The sequence below is a fragment of the Taeniopygia guttata genome, chromosome Z (genome assembly GCF_048771995.1).
Source record: "Taeniopygia guttata chromosome Z, bTaeGut7.mat, whole genome shotgun sequence".
In the NCBI taxonomy this organism is placed as follows: Eukaryota; Metazoa; Chordata; class Aves; order Passeriformes; family Estrildidae; genus Taeniopygia; species Taeniopygia guttata.
The window spans coordinates 897145-914147 of record NC_133063.1 but is presented as its reverse complement, the minus strand read 5'-3'; the positions used below and the strand labels follow the sequence as shown (position 1 = coordinate 914147).

General features: G+C 47.9%; 1 long non-coding RNA gene across 1 annotated transcript in view; it reads left to right on the top strand.

Moving 5' to 3' along the window:
• The window catches only part of LOC140682027 (uncharacterized), a 508954-nt gene that overhangs the window by 484727 nt on the left and 7224 nt on the right, over positions 1-17003 (top strand). The window lies entirely within an intron of this gene.

The following is a 17003-nucleotide window of genomic DNA, read 5'->3' as shown; positions in this document are numbered from 1 at the left end:
GGTCTCTCAGTCCTTTCTTCTCATCAAAAGCTCTCCCTCCCTGTTCTGTCTCCTGGTTTGTCATGTCCTGTCCTGTGTCACGGGTGTCTGCACATATTTGTACCGGAGCTGCTCTGCCCTGCTGTGTAGCCTGTAATAGCACAAGTCCTGGGGACTTGAAATTAGTAATGCAGATTGCAGCTGGGCTCCAGATTTTATTAGGAGATTGACATAACATGTTTGGTACTGTTAAGTTGTCCTGTAGAGGTTTGACATTAGTCCTAACTTCCTTTCAGATGCAGACAGTACAAATCGGTGGCAAAGGGCACCAGTCCTGGATGAGGAACTTCCCATGAGCTGGTCAGTCATTGTTTGCATTTACAGGGGAAGCAGCCTAAGTGGTGACTCTGTTACAGCGGTGTTCTTTGCCTTTATTTTTAGGAAGTCCAGGCAGATAGCAGCAGTCAAGGCCCAGTGTGCCAGGTGAGCAGTGGACAGAAGCAGTTGTTCTTGCTCAGGTTTCAGTTTTTGGTGCAACTGTAATCATCCATTCTTGTTTTTGTGCTTTAGGGAATCCACTGGGAGTATGCTAAGCCCCTGTCAGCAGCTGGCTGATGGACTGGGTTTGCTGCACTTATGAGCCCTCTGGAGGTATTACAGGATCCTGTGATGAAGCCTACTGATTTTGCATTTCAAGGTCCCATCCTGGTAGCCCAGAGCAGTGGCCAAGGAGTTGTGGTGAGTCGGGGAGGTAGGGAGGAGGAGTGAGAGTCCTCTCGAGTTTCAGCATTGTCTCCCCTTAACGTAGGTGTGCCTTGCAATGATGGCGTCAGAATCCAAGCACACCCGGAGCATGCAGGCCCAGAACCCGGGCATTCTGAGGAGGATGGTGAGTAGCAAAATTATCAGGTTTTGGCCCATGTGCTCTTAAGGCTGTGCACTAATGTTTGGTTTTCATTCTCTTGGCAGGCCAAGAAGTGACAGCTGGAACTTACCAGACAGGCAGACGGCCTTCTTCTGCAGCCAACAGGGATTTGCATCCCCAGATGCATGCAAGATAAGTGGAGGGTCATGACCCACAGAGGGGATAAAAGCAGGGTGCTGGGTTGGGCCTTTGTAGAAGGGCTTTTGATGTCCAAGAAGCGTATACTTAGTCCACCTAAAGGGAAAGTGTCTGTTTTAATCACAGTGCTGAGGTGCGCAGGGCAGAGCAGTTCCGGTGTGTGTCCTGTCACTTGTCTCTGGTGCACTCTGTGTTCTTTGGGTCTCTGAGTCCTTTCTTCTTGTCGAAAGCTCTCGCTCCCTGTCCTGTCCCCTCGATGGTCGTGTCCTGTCCTGTGTCACGGGTGTCTGCACGTATTTGTCCCGGAGCTGCTCTGCCCTGCTGCCTAGCCCGTAATAGCACAAGTCCTGGGGACTTGAAATTGGTAATGCAGGGTGTATTTGGTCTCTAGCTGTTGCTTGTGTCCATTGTTTGCCCTAACATTTCTGGTGCTGTTAAGTTGTCCTGCAGCTGTTTCACACTAGTCCTAACTTCCTTTCAGATGCAGACAGTTCAAATAAGTGGCAGAAGGCCCCAGTGCTGGGTGAGGGTGTTGCCATGAGCAGGTCAGTCATTGTTTGCATTTGCAAGGGAAGCCTAAATGGTTACTGTGTTACAGCAGTGTTCTTTGCCTTTTTTTTAGGAGGTCCAGGCAGATAGCAGCAGTGAAGGCCCAGTGTGCCAGGTGAGCAGTGGACAGAAGCAGTTGTTCTTGCTCAGGTCTCAATGTTTGGTGCAACTCTAAGCATCCATTCTTGTTTGTGTGCTTTAGGGAAGCCACTTGGAGTATGCCAAGCTCCTCTCACCAGCTGGCCGATGGACTTCCTGCGCTTGTGAGTCCTCTGGAAGTATTTCAGGACTCTTGAGATGAAGCCTTGAAATTTTGTATTTCAAGATGGCATCCGGGTAGCCTTTGGCAATGGCCAAGGAGCTGTGGTGAGACGCCGAGATAGAGAGGGGGAGCCAAGGTCCACTTTGGTTTCAGCAGTGCTGAGTCACTTTGTCTCTTCTTAACCCAGGCAGACGATGAGAGATGACGATGGCAGCCTCTGAGCATTGCCAAAGTGTGGGGCCCGAGCAACCAGGCATTCGTACGAGATCGGTGAGTAGCAGAATTGCTGGGTTTTGTCCATTGTGCAGATAAGATCATGCAGTGATGTTTGGTGTCCTTGATTGTAGCTGAGCACGGGACTACAGCCCGGTGACCATAGGACATTCCCAGCAGACGAGGCAGCCTCCATTAAAAAGCAACATGGATTCTCATCCCCAGATGCCCAAGAGATAAGTCGAGGGCTAGGGCCCACGGAGGGGACGAAAGTGAGGTGGTGGGAGGGCCTTTTGAATCGGCTCTGGGGGTGGGGATGTTTGAGAAGTGTCCCTTTAGGCCACCTGAAGGGAAAATGCTTCTTTTGATCACAGTGCTGAGGTGCGCAGGGCAGAGCAGTTCCGGTGTGTGTCCTGTCACTTGTCTCTGGTGCACTCTGTGTTCTTTGGGTCTCTGAGTCCTTTCTTCTTGTCAAAAGCTCTCGCTCCCTGTCCTGTCCCCTCGATTGTCATGTCCTGTCCTGTGTCACGGGTGTCTGCACGTATTTGTCCCGGAGCTGCTCTGCCCTGCTGCCTAGCCTGTAACAGCACAAGTCCTGGGGACTTGAAATTGGTAATGCAGGGTGTATTTGGGCTCTAGTTTTTATTTGTTGATTGCCCTAAGATTTTTGGTTCTATTAAGTTGTCCTGCAGCTGTTTCACACTAGTCCTAACTTCCTTTCAGATGCAGACAATTCAAATAAGTGGCAGAGAGCCCCAGTGCTCGGTGAGGGTGTTGCCATGAGCAGGTCAGTCGTTGTTTGCATTTGCAGGGGGAGCCTGAATGGTGACTGTTACAGCAGTGTTCTTTGACTTCATTTTTAGGAGGTCCAGGCAGATAGCAGCAGTGAAGGCCCAGTGTGCCAGGTGAGCAGTGGACAGAAGCAGTTGTTCTTGCTCAGGTCTCAATGTTTGGTGCAACTCTAAGCATCCATTCTTGTTTTTGTGCTTTAGGGAATCATCTCAGTGTGCGCATACCTTTGTCACCAACTGGCTGAAGGACCAGGTTTCATGCACTTGTGATCTCGCTGGAAGCATTGCAGGACCCTGTGATGGACCTTCCAGTTTTGCATTTCAAGGCCCCATCCTGGTAGCCCAGAGGAATGGCTGAGCAGTTGCAGTGAGTCGGGGAGGTAGGGAGGAGGAGTGAGAGTCCACTTGTGTTTCAGCATTGCCATGTTGCCTTGTCTCCACTTAACCTAGGTGTACCCTGCAATGACGGCGTCAGAATCCAAGCATGCCCGAATTGTGCTGGCCGGAGAACCCGGGCATTCTGAGGAGGATGGTGAGTAGCAGAATTATCAGTTTTTGCTCAATGTACTGTTAAGACTGTGCACTGATATTTGGTTTTCTTTCTCTTGGCAGACCAAGAAGTGACAGCTATAACTTGCCAGGCAGGCAGACGGCGTCCTTCTGCAGCCAACAGGGATTTGCATCCCCAGATGTGTGCAAGATAAGTGGAGGGTCATGACCCACAGAGGGGATAAAAGCAGGGTGCTGGGTTGGGCCTTTCTAGAAGGGCTTTTGAAGTCCAAGAAGCGTATACTTAGTCCACCTAAAGGGAAAGTGTCTGTTTTAATCACAGTGCTGAGGTGCGCAGGGCAGAGCAGTTCTGGTGTGTTTCCTGTCACTTGTCTCTGGTGCACTCTGTGTTCTTTGGGTCTCTGAGTCCTTTCTTCTTGTCGAAAGCTCTCGCTCCCTGTCCTGTCCCCTCGATGGTCATGTCCTGTCCTGTGTCACGGGTGTCTGCACGTATTTGTCCCGGAGCTGCTCTGCCCTGCTGCCTAGCCCGTAATAGCACAAGTCCTGTGGACTTGAAATTGGTAATGCAGGGTGTATTTGGGCTCTAGCTTGTGTCCATTGTTTGCCCTAACATTTTTGGTGCTGTTAAGTTGCCCTGCAGCTGTTTCACACTAGTCCTAACATCCTTTCAGATGCAGACAGTTCAAATAAGTGGCAGAAGGCCCCAGTGCTGGGTGAGGGTGTTGCCATGAGCAGGTCAGTCATTGTTTGCATTTGCAAGGGAAGCCTAAATGGTTACTGTGTTACAGCAGTGTTCTTTGCCTTTTTTTTAGGAGGTCCAGGCAGATAGCAGCAGTGAAGGCCCAGTGTGCCAGGTGAGCAGTGGACAGAAGCAGTTGTTCTTGCTCAGGTCTCAATGTTTGGTGCAACTCTAAGCATCCATTCTTGTTTGTGTGCTTTAGGGAAGCCACTTGGAGTATGCCAAGCTCCTCTCACCAGCTGGCCGATGGACTTCCTGCGCTTGTGAGTCCTCTGGAAGTATTTCAGGACTCTTGAGATGAAGCCTTGAAATTTTGTATTTCAAGATGGCATCCGGGTAGCCTTTGGCAATGGCCAAGGAGCTGTGGTGAGACGCCGAGATAGAGAGGGGGAGCCAAGGTCCACTTTGGTTTCAGCAGTGCTGAGTCACTTTGTCTCTTCTTAACCCAGGCAGACGATGAGAGATGACGATGGCAGCCTCTGAGCATTGCCAAAGTGTGGGGCCCGAGCAACCAGGCATTCGTACGAGATCGGTGAGTAGCAGAATTGCTGGGTTTTGTCCATTGTGCAGATAAGATCATGCAGTGATGTTTGGTGTCCTTGATTGTAGCTGAGCACGGGACTACAGCCCGGTGACCATAGGACATTCCCAGCAGACGAGGCAGCCTCCATTAAAAAGCGACATGGATTCTCATCCCCAGATGCCCAAGAGATAAGTCGAGGGCTAGGGCCCACGGAGGGGACGAAAGTGAGGTGGTGGGAGGGCCTTTTGAATCGGCTCTGGGGGTGGGGATGTTTGAGAAGTGTCCCTTTAGGCCACCTGAAGGGAAAATGCTTCTTTTGATCACAGTGCTGAGGTGCGCAGGGCAGACAGTTCCGGTGTGTGTCCTGTCACTTGTCTCTGGTGCACTCTGTGTTCTTTGGGTCTCTGAGTCCTTTCTTCTTGTCAAAAGCTCTCGCTCCCTGTCCTGTCCCCTCGATTGTCATGTCCTGTCCTGTGTCACGGGTGTCTGCACGTATTTGTCCCGGAGCTGCTCTGCCCTGCTGCCTAGCCTGTAACAGCACAAGTCCTGGGGACTTGAAATTGGTAATGCAGGGTGTATTTGGGCTCTAGTTTTTATTTGTTGATTGCCCTAACATTTTTGGTTCTATTAAGTTGTCCTGCAGCTGTTTCACACTAGTCCTAACTTCCTTTCAGATGCAGACAGTTCAAATCAGTGGCAGAGAGCCCCAGTGCTCGGTGAGGGTGTTGCCATGAGCAGGTCAGTCATTGTTTGCATTTGCAGGGGGAGCCTGAATGGTGACTGTTACAGCAGTGTTCTTTGACTTCATTTTTAGGAGGTCCAGGCAGATAGCAGCAGTGAAGGCCCAGTGTGCCAGGTGAGCAGTGGACAGAAGCAGTTGTTCTTGCTCAGGTCTCAATGTTTGGTGCAACTCTAAGCATCCATTCTTGTTTTTGTGCTTTAGGGAATCATCTCAGTGTGCGCATACCTTTGTCACCAACTGGCTGAAGGACCAGGTTTCATGCACTTGTGATCTCGCTGGAAGCATTGCAGGACCCTGTGATGGACCTTCCAGTTTTGCATTTCAAGGCCCCATCCTGGTAGCCCAGAGGAATGGCTGAGCAGTTGCAGTGAGTCGGGGAGGTAGGGAGGAGGAGTGAGAGTCCACTTGTGTTTCAGCATTGCCATGTTGCCTTGTCTCCACTTAACCTAGGTGTACCCTGCAATGACGGCGTCAGAATCCAAGCACGCCCGACGCGTGCAGGCCAAGAACCCGGGCATTCTGAGGAGGATAGTGAGTAGCAGAATTATCAGTTTTTGCTCGATGTACTGTTAAGACTGTGCACTGATATTTGGTTTTCTTTCTCTTGGCAGACCAAGAAGTGACAGCTATAACTTGCCAGGCAGGCAGACGGCGTCCTTCTGCAGCCAACAGGGATTTGCATCCCCAGATGTGTGCAAGATAAGTGGAGGGTCATGACCCACAGAGGGGATAAAAGCAGGGTGCTGGGTTGGGCCTTTCTAGAAGGGCTTTTGAAGTCCAAGAAGCGTATACTTAGTCCACCTAAAGGGAAAGTGTCTGTTTTAATCACAGTGCTGAGGTGCGCAGGGCAGAGCAGTTCTGGTGTGTTTCCTGTCACTTGTCTCTGGTGCACTCTGTGTTCTTTGGGTCTCTGAGTCCTTTCTTCTTGTCGAAAGCTCTCGCTCCCTGTCCTGTCCCCTCGATGGTCGTGTCCTGTCCTGTGTCACGGGTGTCTGCACGTATTTGTCCCGGAGCTGCTCTGCCCTGCTGCCTAGCCCGTAATAGCACAAGTCCTGGGGACTTGAAATTGGTAATGCAGGGTGTATTTGGGCTCTAGCTGTTGCTTGTGTCCATTGTTTGCCCTAACATTTCTGGTGCTGTTAAGTTGTCCTGCAGCTGTTTTACACTAGTCCTAACATCCTTTCAGATGCAGACAGTTCAAATAAGTGGCAGAAGGCCCCAGTGCTGGGTGAGGGTGTTGCCATGAGCAGGTCAGTCATTGTTTGCATTTGCAAGGGAAGCCTAAATGGTTACTGTGTTACAGCAGTGTTCTTTGCCTTTTTTTTAGGAGGTCCAGGCAGATAGCAGCAGTGAAGGCCCAGTGTGCCAGGTGAGCAGTGGACAGAAGCAGTTGTTCTTGCTCAGGTCTCAATGTTTGGTGCAACTCTAAGCATCCATTCTTGTTTGTGTGCTTTAGGGAAGCCACTTGGAGTATGCCAAGCTCCTCTCACCAGCTGGCCGATGGACTTCCTGCGCTTGTGAGTCCTCTGGAAGTATTTCAGGACTCTTGAGATGAAGCCTTGAAATTTTGTATTTCAAGATGGCATCCGGGTAGCCTTTGGCAATGGCCAAGGAGCTGTGGTGAGACGCCGAGATAGAGAGGGGGAGCCAAGGTCCACTTTGGTTTCAGCAGTGCTGAGTCACTTTGTCTCTTCTTAACCCAGGCAGACGATGAGAGATGACGATGGCAGCCTCTGAGCATTGCCAAAGTGTGGGGCCCGAGCAACCAGGCATTCGTACGAGATCGGTGAGTAGCAGAATTGCTGGGTTTTGTCCATTGTGCAGATAAGATCATGCAGTGATGTTTGGTGTCCTTGATTGTAGCTGAGCACGGGACTACAGCCCGGTGACCATAGGACATTCCCAGCAGACGAGGCAGCCTCCATTAAAAAGCAACATGGATTCTCATCCCCAGATGCCCAAGAGATAAGTCGAGGGCTAGGGCCCACGGAGGGGACAAAAGTGAGGTGGTGGGAGGGCCTTTTAAATCAGCTCTGGGGGTGGGGATGTTTGAGAAGTGTCCCTTTAGGCCACCTGAAGGGAAAATGCTTCTTTTGATCACAGTGCTGAGGTGCGCAGGGCAGAGCAGTTCCGGTGTGTGTCCTGTCACTTGTCTCTGGTGCACTCTGTGTTCTTTGGGTCTCCGAGTCCTTTCTTCTTGTCGAAAGCTCTCGCTCCCTGTCCTGTCCCCTCGATTGTCATGTCCTGTCCTGTGTCACGGGTGTCTGCACGTATTTGTCCCGGAGCTGCTCTGCTCTGCTGCCTAGCCTGTAACAGCACAAGTCCTGTGGACTTGAAATTGGTAATGCAGGGTGTTTTTGGGCTCTAGTTTTTATTTGTTGATTGCCCTAACATTTTTGGTTCTGTTAAGTTGTCCTGCAGCTGTTTCACACTAGTCCTAACATCCTTTCAGATGCAGACAGTTCAAATCAGTGGCAGAGAGCCCCAGTGCTCGGTGAGGGTGTTGCCATGAGCAGGTCAGTCATTGTTTGCATTTGCAGGGGGAGCCTAGGTGGTGACTTTGTTACAGCAGTCTTTATTCTTAGGAGGTCCAGGCAGATAGCAGCAGTCAAGGCCCAATGTCCAAGGGGAGCAGTGGACAGAAGCAGTTGTTTTTACTCAGCTTTCGGTTTCTGGTGCAATTCTAAGCATCCTTTCTCATTTTTGTGCTTTAGGGAATCGACTCGGAGTACTCACACCTCCATCACCAACTGGCCAACGGACCGGTGCCAGGAGCGTGGCTTCTCGTTTTCCAGCCTTCCTTGCTGTGGTGGTTTTGAGGAACTTACTGGATGGTTTTCTTTTGTTCATAGTTGGTGTAGGAGAAGGGCCATGGTGTGCTTTTTGCTTGTTACGGTTCTTGCTTCAGGTGCTCATGACAAGTGTTGTTTTTGGGTTGAGTCTTGTGGTTGGATTTCTTTTTGATGGGTTCTTATGTTTTTGAAGGATGTGTTTTTAAAGGTTTATAATGTTTTTTATGGGTCATAGCATGAAGTAGAGGGTAGGTTTTTAATTCGGCTGTGGAGGCTTTTATTGGCGTGAGTATGTAGTGGTTTATTTTGGTTGGTTTGAGGTAGTGTCCTGTAGTTAATTATTGAGGTTTTTTCAATATTGATAATTGCATTCTTGTTTATTATGTTGTACGGGTTTTATTTGTCTTGTTTGATTGCTTTGTGTGTTTTATTGTCTCAGACAATTTGGGAGTTATTATTTATGGTTACTTTTCTCTTTTGGTGACATGTTTATTTCTAGGTGGTATTTGTGTTTTGATGGTTTAAGGCATTCTGAGGTCCTTGAGTTAGGAATTATTATTTTGTTGTTGTGAATATATTTTTTTTTTTGTAGTTGGATGTATTTGTTGGTTTTTATTAGTTTGATTTTTGGGAACATGGGTATTTCTATGGTGGATCTTTATAGCTAGGTATTTTATTTGGGTGCTGAGTTTTTTGTTTCTTCATGGTTTCGATTTTTTTTATATCTGTAATTATTTTGGGGGAGTTTAGTTAATTTTTTAGAGTATTGGGTTCTCTTGATGAGTTAGTGTAGTGGTAGGGTATTGTTTGGGTTTTTTTTAGAAACATTTGGGATCTGTTGTATGGTTTGGAGTATAAGAGGTTAGTTGAAGAGTTTTTTTCTTTTTAGTGTTTTTTTTTTGTTTTGTGTGGGTTTTTATAGGTGGGTTTTTTTTAATTAATGTTCCATTTTTGTTATGTGATAAGAACTGTTAGTGAAAGGAGCATAGTGGGGTTTTTTTTGCTGGTAGTTGGTTGGCTGGTGGAGCCTTTCTGAATTTTTTGGATGGTATTCTTGGTTATTCGATGCTGTTTGTTATGGCATTTTATTTTTAGGAATTGGATTATAACTGCAGAGTTCTAACTGTAACTCTAATGAAACAAAACACATGCATAAATATGAAAATGGGAATATAAAACTTCAATTTTAAATATAAACGGAAAACATATGAATAAAACATGTAACATGAATAATGTTATCCATTACTATTAGGTATTATATTGTTTGATACATAGTATTTTGTTTATATAAATACAGATAAATATAGATTATAAATATAAATAAAATCCATATAAAATATCCATATTGAGACGTATAATTAATACATGTGGATATATAAATATAAAAATTACTAAATAATAGAAATCAATACAGTACATAATGCATATTTTACTGTGTATGTCCTATTTTAACACATTCTATGTCCTAAATATTATATATCGAAATACGGTACCTCAATATATTGTAATCGAATATATAACAACTTGTAAAAATCAAAAATAGAAAGGTAGAAATAATTAAATATAGTTTAAAATAAAGGGGATTTTTATTTTGTATTTGGTAGTAGGTAGGGGGTTTTTTATAAAATCTATAAATATAAATAAAATAAAATTAGAAATCTGTGTATAGAAATACATAGTAAATACCTTAAGATCAATATAAAAAATTCAAAGGTAAGTAAAAATCAATATTAGCAGTATCTATGAAGTATAATATAAATAATAATTTGTCTATCTTGCTACCTTAATATATATGATATATATTTATAAACAATCACTATAAAGTAGAAATGCAAATGTGACTATAATGATGAAAAAAACATGTAAATATTCAAGTATCGTTTAAAGAAAGGGCTTTTTTTGGTTTTTATTTGGTTAGAGGCAGGGTTTTAATGGAAGAAAAATGAATATGCCTTTTCTTTTGATATCATTCTAAGTATAGAAATATATATTCAATGTATACAGATATATATGAAAATATAAAATAGAAATGAAAATAAGTATTCCGTATAGATAGAATATAAATAACACCATACATCAATCTATATTTTAAATGTAAATTTGAATATAAATGCGAAAAATAGAGATAAATTTAAACGCAGATTGAAAGATAAGGGGTTTTAAAAAGATTTTTACTTGGATAGAGGCAGGGGTTTATTTTAAGCAATATAAACCTTTTAGAAATAGAAATCTAACTATAGAAATATGTAAGTAATATATTAAGCAATGTATAAAAATGTAAATTGTAATAAAATATAATAGGAATAAATGTAAGAAATTATTAAAATTGCAATTATACATCAATATGCATTATAAATCCGAATGTGACTATAAATATGTAAAATACAAAAATAAAATATATTGAGATGCAGTTTGAAAGAAAAGGTTTTTTCTTTTGGTTCTTATGGGGTTAGAGGCAGGGGGTTTTTTGTTGGCGTTCTTTTCCGCGCGGGCTGTTTTGGGGCATTTGCTTCAGAGGACGTTCCGGAGGGGCGGGTGGCAGCGCTTGCGGACACAGAGCGGTGCTGCAGCCGCCGCCCGCGGCCGCTGTCTCGGCAGTGGCGTGTCGCGGACTCGCGTGCCGCGCACACGGGCTGTGGGCTCAGCGGCTCCGCGGGCGGTCGGATTTGGAGCAGGCGCCGACCGGCATCGGCAGATTCGCCTCTCTCTGCCCAGCTCCTGCAGCGGCCGCCATCCTGGGCGCGGCCCCTGCCTCTGCCGCGCTGGGTGCCCGTCCCGTCCCCTCCCGTGCGTTCCCACCGCCTCCCTGCCGTACAGCTAGAAATAAACACCACCAACGTAGAAATATACATAGGTTAAAAAGAAAGGGCTTTTGGGGCGGGGCGGCGTTATTTGGTTCGAGGCAGGGTCTTTTAGTTTCTGTGCGGGATTTTTTGGGACATTTATTTCGGAGGATTTTTCCCAAGGGGATCGATCGCCGCCGCTCTTTTCCCCCTGCCTCCCCTCCGGGCGAGCGGCGGCCCCCGGCTGTGGCGGGCGGCGGTGCTGCCGCCTTGTGGCCACAGAGCGGTACTGCAGCCCCACAGCCAGCGCCCGGCCGAAACCACCGAGACGGGGCGGGAGCGGCCAGAGCGGCCCCAAACCCACCGAGATGTGGCGGAAGTGGCCAGAGCGGCCCCAAACCCACCGAGACGGGGCGGAAGCGGCAAGAGCGGCTCCAAAACCACCGAGATGTGGCGGAAGTGGCCAGAGCGGCTCCAATTACCACCGAGACGGGGCGGAAGTGGCCAGAGCGGCTCCAAAACCACCGAGACGGGGCGGAAGTGGCCAGAGCGGCTCCAAAACCACCGAGATGTGGCGGAAGCGGCAAGAGCGGCTCCAATTACCACCGAGACGGGGCCCGGAGGGGCGCGGGGCGGCAGCGAGCGGCGAGCGGGGCGGTGTGTGTGAGTAGAGGGGAGCGGTGAAGGCGGCTCCGCGGCGGCGCCGGGGAAGGATGGCAGCGGCGAGGGCGGCCCGGCGGTCGCGGCGCTCCCGGGCCGGGGCGGAGCGGCGTCGGAACAGGGCTGCGCCCGCCCCTCCTGCCGCCCTCCTGGGAATGGGTTGAGGCATTATGGGTGTATTTAGGTCGGGATAACTATTTTGTTGGTTTGTAAACAAATGTCAGTTGTTCTGACAGGAACAGGCTGAATGGGGCTGTAGCTCTGCCTACGAGGTCAAGCAGTGATAAGGCCTTGTCAGCACGGTAAAGAAGTGAGCCTCTGTGTAGCACTTCTCTGTAACAGATTAGCAGCTGCTGTAGCATCATTTCCTAGACATTGAGTGGTCTGGGGCTGGATTAGAAAAAAATTAGGTTTAGTGTGTTGTTTAACAGCTGCAGGTGGAGGAACCTGTGCCTTCTGCTCTCCCCACAGCTGTCTCGGCTGTCACACCTGTCCTGAGGAAAGCCCTGTGGAAGGAGCTCGGTGCCGCGATTCAGGACCCTGAGGCCACTGTGAAACTGCAAATTCTTTCCAAGCTGTTGCCACCTCCGGGAAGCAGAGGGCTGCACAACCTGATGGACTGCCTTCCTGCTGCTCCGGAGAGAGCAGGCAATGAAGAGAGGTGGGCAGCGTGTGTGTGTGTGTGCCTCCCCCAGGGCTCAGTTTGTCCTGGGAATCAGTGTGATAGGAATGGGAGCATTAACAGCGTCCTCTCCTCCGAGAATCTGTTGCTTTGCACTTTGGCAGCAAGACATCTTTAAGATATACAAAACCAAGTTAAAATGTTAATAAGAAAGTCAGCAGCTATCTCTCTGCAGCTGGGCCGTGGCAGATGCCATATCCACGGTGCTTAAAAACTCAGAGGAGCTGCATTCCTGGAGGAGACATCTCTTCTCAGCCTGCGTAAAGGGGTTAGTTGCCATGTACAGCAGCAGTAAAGATGAAGGCAAGCAAGAAGTGGAGAGGTCCATGCTGCTGAGGCTAGAGGAATTATTGGTGAGACTGCTTATCTGCTTTGCCACAGAGGGACTGTATGCATATGTGTGATTGGGCAGTTGTAGATTTTGTAAATACAGATTGGACTCGATTTCCTGTTTTATGGATTCTGGTTTCCGTGGATTTTTCATAGCTTTTTCCGAGTCCTGAGAATCCTTTATACGAGGCAGTTTTGTGTTCTTGATGATGACTTTCTGGTACGAATCGCCTTTGAATGTGTGAGTTTGAGGTATTTAGGAGAAAGAAATCAAAGATTACCAGTGGAATTAAAAAAAAAAAAAAGTTAAAATTAATTAATTAAATTATTATAAATTAATTAATTTAATTTTTAAATTTAAGTTATCACCTTCTTTTTTAAAAGAAGCTGATAGAGATACTTGTGCCAAGACCCATCTGCCATGCCATCTGAAGTCTGGGGCAAAAGTCTGGTTGATCAGGAATAGAAATCAGACTTTGATCTTGAAGAACACTACTTGGTCACTCCCTCTGTATACTGTTGCCTTGGTTTGAGTTCAGTGAACAGGGATCCCCGTGACACGCAACACTGAAGGTCCCTGGGCAGTGAATGCCTTTGCGCTCTCATGGCTTTTGCTGAGACTCCCTTGTAGGACCTGGCTGACTCTGCAGGCCCTGGGGCCACCTCACAGGGTCCATCCCATCCTGAGGGTGTTTCCAGCCTGGCGAGGTTGGCACCTGCATTCCCAGGACTGTTGGGATGTGCAGCTGTCAGTCTGCTCCAGGCTCTCGCTTTGACTTGTCAAGTTGCGAATCCTTTTGCACTTGAGGCGTTTGAAGAGTATTGAGCCGCTGGGTTTTTGGAACCTACAGCCCAGCTTGCTTTTTGATTCCATACAGCCCCTGCTCCCAGACCAACAAGTTTCTTTTGAGCCAGGAATTAGGATTGTTGTATCCAAGAGCTTTTTTCCCTGTTACCCTCAGATCATCCCACGTGAGCGTTTGGCTTGCGTGTTCTTAGTGTGTCCCTTGAACAAAAATTGCTGTAGAAGCTCCATGTGCCAAATGTAAACCAACACCTGTTTTTACTTGCTGCACACAGTGTGTGGTTGAAGAAGTGGACCCAGATGACTGGTGTGACCTTGTGAAGACAGGGCTCAAGTAAGTGCTTTCATTTGAATTTGGTTTGGTTTCACCAAGTTCATTTTCTTTGCCAAGTTAATTTTCTTTGCCAAGTTCTCATTTCTTACCCAACTTGTAGCTTCAAGTGGGTTTTCTTGGGTTTGGTTACAGTCTGACTTCTCTGTGATCCTTCTCCCAAAGGTACCGTTACAGAGATGAAACATTTCTGAAGGTCCTGAACGTTGCCATCCAGTTACTATACATGAAAGAATCCTCACTAAGAGCGTAGTCAAGCTCTCCAAACTACACATGGTGGTCACACAGCACTCTCCATTTTTGGCAGCCATCCTGAGGTCAAGAGAAGATGATTGCATGAGCGTCCAGACAAAAGGTATTTTTTAATCGTCTTCTTCCCATCCTAAACACAGCTAATCTTCTCTTTCTTGCATTATATTCTTTCCATCCAGTAACACATCCACCCATGTAAATACTTGCAGAGTTATTAGCAGTTCCAGAATACTGGCATTTAAATTGTACCTCTGCTTGGATCCAAATGTTACATTCATTTTATGCTGGTTGTAAAGACTTCTGTTTTTAAAACTAGTGGAAAGGCGGGTTTGGGTTTTTGTCTGCTTATTTGTTGTTCTGGTATTTTTAACCCAGCTGAAGTCTTGGATTTATTGTTTTGGTTTCTGAGGTACTTAGTGTAAGATCACTGAAGTGCACATAGATCCTGTGATGTTTAAGCCTCGGCTACACGTGACACAGGCTTCTGAAAATGGAAATGGCCTTGGCAGAGTAGCAGCTGTGAAGCAAAGCAGAATTAAAATGCATGAGAGCAGAAGAACCAAGTGAAATGGTACTTCTGGGTGCTGTGTGCTCCTCTGGCCTCTGCCTGCTGTGAACACTTTGTGTTGCAGCTCGGTGTAGTCCAATTCAGTGTTTGTTTGGTTTGATTTTTGTGTGTAACAAAAACACTGCTCACTTACTCTAAAGAACTTCCCTCCTTTACTGGACACATCCTGCAGTGGGACCAGACTCCCCCTCACCCTGGAGGAATTCCCTGCTCCTCTGGAGAGGGGTGAAGCCAAAGCTTAGGAGCAAAGGCAAACCACCAAACCAGAGGCATTCTATATATATCCAAATAAGGGGCTCTGTCTTCCTGCTTTTCCTGTAGTTCTCCTTCCTGGTTTCACCTGGCCTGGAAGGATGGGCATGGCCTGTATTTGTCATCTGAAAGTGGTGTTACTAAATCTGTCCAGAGGTTCTGATTACAGACACTCATTTTCTGCCAGAAAACATTTTCATTTCATTCCTTTCACCCAGGATGGCTCTCTGTGGTCTCAGACAGTGTTCCCTGGGAGGAAGGGCAGCCTTTGCCTCGCCTGCACAGCTCAGGTGGATGTGACAGAACTGGTGTGGCCTGACAAGGCATGAGCAGCTGTCTGTGCACTGGAGTGCCTTGAAACCTTTCTCTGTGAGATTTTGGACACGTTTCTCTTTGGGATTTCTTGTGACACAGCACCAGGTATCCCTTCCTTTGTATAAAGTCCCGTGGTAAAGGATTGAATGACGGACAAGTGGGGCCTGGGATAAAAATGGTTCTGTTAAAATTAGGCTAAGAATGCAATAGAGAAATGAGCTTCCTTTTAATGAAATAGTTAGGAATAAAAATGCTTTTATATTTGAATTGGTGTCCCCTCTCACGGATAAAACCCCCTGGTGAGCAATCACAGCAGAAGTGTGAAAGCCGGGATCCATTGGCTTCCACAGTGGACTTAATGTTCTTTTCCTCCTCTCTTTCAGGACAGGAGAAATCATTAAGCTCCTCCCATCTTTGCCGGAAGCTTCAGTGTTTAAGCAGCCAGAGCCAAGAGGCTTCAGCACCAGGGGTGTGCACTGGAGGGCTCCTGGTCCTGCCCACGCTGTGGGGTAAGTCAGAGGGACGCAGGGTTCCCCTTTTCCTCTCCGCTGGGATTAAGTGCCTCGGGAATGCCATTTCTGACAGCCCAGCCGTACCCCTGTGTGCTGGGAAAGGGCAGCAGGGAAGAGGCAAATGCCAGAGTTCCTTGGGGCTGACGGAGCTGTGGTGTTTGGCTGTGCCCAGGGGGGCAGGCTGGGCATTGTTCGGGCACCCAAGGACTGGTCTGGGGCTGGGAGCCCGGGGAGCCGAGCTCTCAGTGCATTCCCAGCTCTGCCAGCTGCTGCAGGGCTGGGTGCCAGCCTCTGCTGGGGCTGGGGCAGGAGCTGCAGGGGAGGGCTGGCAGGATTTGGGAGCAGAGGGAGGAAAATGAGGAAGGGTGCTGGGCGGCGCTCAGCCTGTGCTGGTGTCAGCGCAGCCGTGCAGGGCGCCGGGATCTGGGGTCAGCTCCGGCTCTCCTGGGGTTCAGGGTGCAAGGTCGGAGGGACTGGGTTTATCTGTGGCTTTCCAGGCCAGCAGGAACAAGGGGAATGTGGTGCCAGAGCTGTGTCCCATCGGGCTGCGCTTCCCTCTGAGCACAGAGTCTGGGCTGAGGGGAGATTGCTGCGAGTGCCCCGTGAGCAATCCAGGGAACTCGGAATTGCATCCGCTGCTGGGAACACTGCCTGAGCTCTGCTCAGGCTGTGTCTGCGAGGAGTGGGATTTGGGCTGCAGAGGTGCTGCTGGGCACAGAAAATGGAGTAAATCCTCTCCAGGGACGTGCAGTGAAGGATAGTGCAGCAGGGAAGGAGAGTATTTGCAAATTATATCAGTATTTCTCCCAAAACTGGGAGAAATGGGGTGGAGCAGAGATGGGGGTGGTTTGGTTTTGTCTGGGCCGGTTATTCCTCGTGCAATGTTTTAAATCTGTTGTATGATTTTCTCTCCAGTATCTTTCTAACAAAAGCTGACAGAAATTTAGGTTCAGGGTTAGAAGTTGGGTCCATTCACTGCAAAACCTTGCCCAGGCTGGAGGACTGGGGTGATGGCTGCTCTCAGCAAAGGTTACCTGTGAATACCGTGTCAGATTTCCCTCAATGCTGGGCAGGAAAGGTGAGGGTTTGGATCAGGAATTCTGCAAACAAGGCCTGTGTGATGTTGGTTTATTGTGTTTTTCAGGGAGCCAGGGCTGGCACAAGGACTCGTGCAGGTGCTGCTCTGGCACCGGAGCTGTTGCCCTGTGGAGCCATTTTAAAGGTGTGATTATGGAACATTTTGGAGGCTGTTTCTGGAATTCCATTTGTAGCTGGATCTCATTCCAAGTGCAGCAGTCCAGGTGAGGGTTCTGACCTCTCCAGACTTGTGCTCACCTTGGTACAGCCCGG